Raw genomic sequence first — 473 nt, 5'->3', positions numbered from 1 at the left:
GTGTTAGTATATACAAACAGACGGGCAAATTTAAATATACTCACGCGGATTTCTTAAAAATAAGTATTTCTCAAGTGAAWTCGTTTCAAAAGCATACTTGTATTTTCTGTAATTTTGTATTTCAGTGAATTATTCACTGAAAAAATACGAGTGTCTCTGCTAAAAGGGTTAGGATCAGTTTTTAATCAACTTTTTTGCTATATTCAGAGCACACYTAAATTTCAACCGTCTGGCATGCTTTCATCCGRTCATATTTTACAAAGAAGCTGCCAATTCTTCGCCATCGATTTTGAATAGCTCGTCCGCCAATTCATCGGCCCCCACCACTTTGTTGTTCTTCAAACGGGTAATTGAAATTCGAACTTCTTTATAGTCGGATAATGGAATGTCCGCTAGATCGTCATCAATTGCTTAATCGGCTTCACCCTCTTCTGATGTTATGCTTTCACTGCCAATCAGCAGGCTGGAGAAGT

This window comes from Bactrocera latifrons, unplaced genomic scaffold (genome assembly GCF_001853355.1).
Source record: "Bactrocera latifrons isolate USDA-ARS-PBARC rearing strain unplaced genomic scaffold, ASM185335v1 scaffold_77, whole genome shotgun sequence".
NCBI classification, from domain to species: domain Eukaryota; kingdom Metazoa; phylum Arthropoda; class Insecta; order Diptera; family Tephritidae; genus Bactrocera; species Bactrocera latifrons.
Note: the sequence above shows the minus strand (reverse complement) of the source record.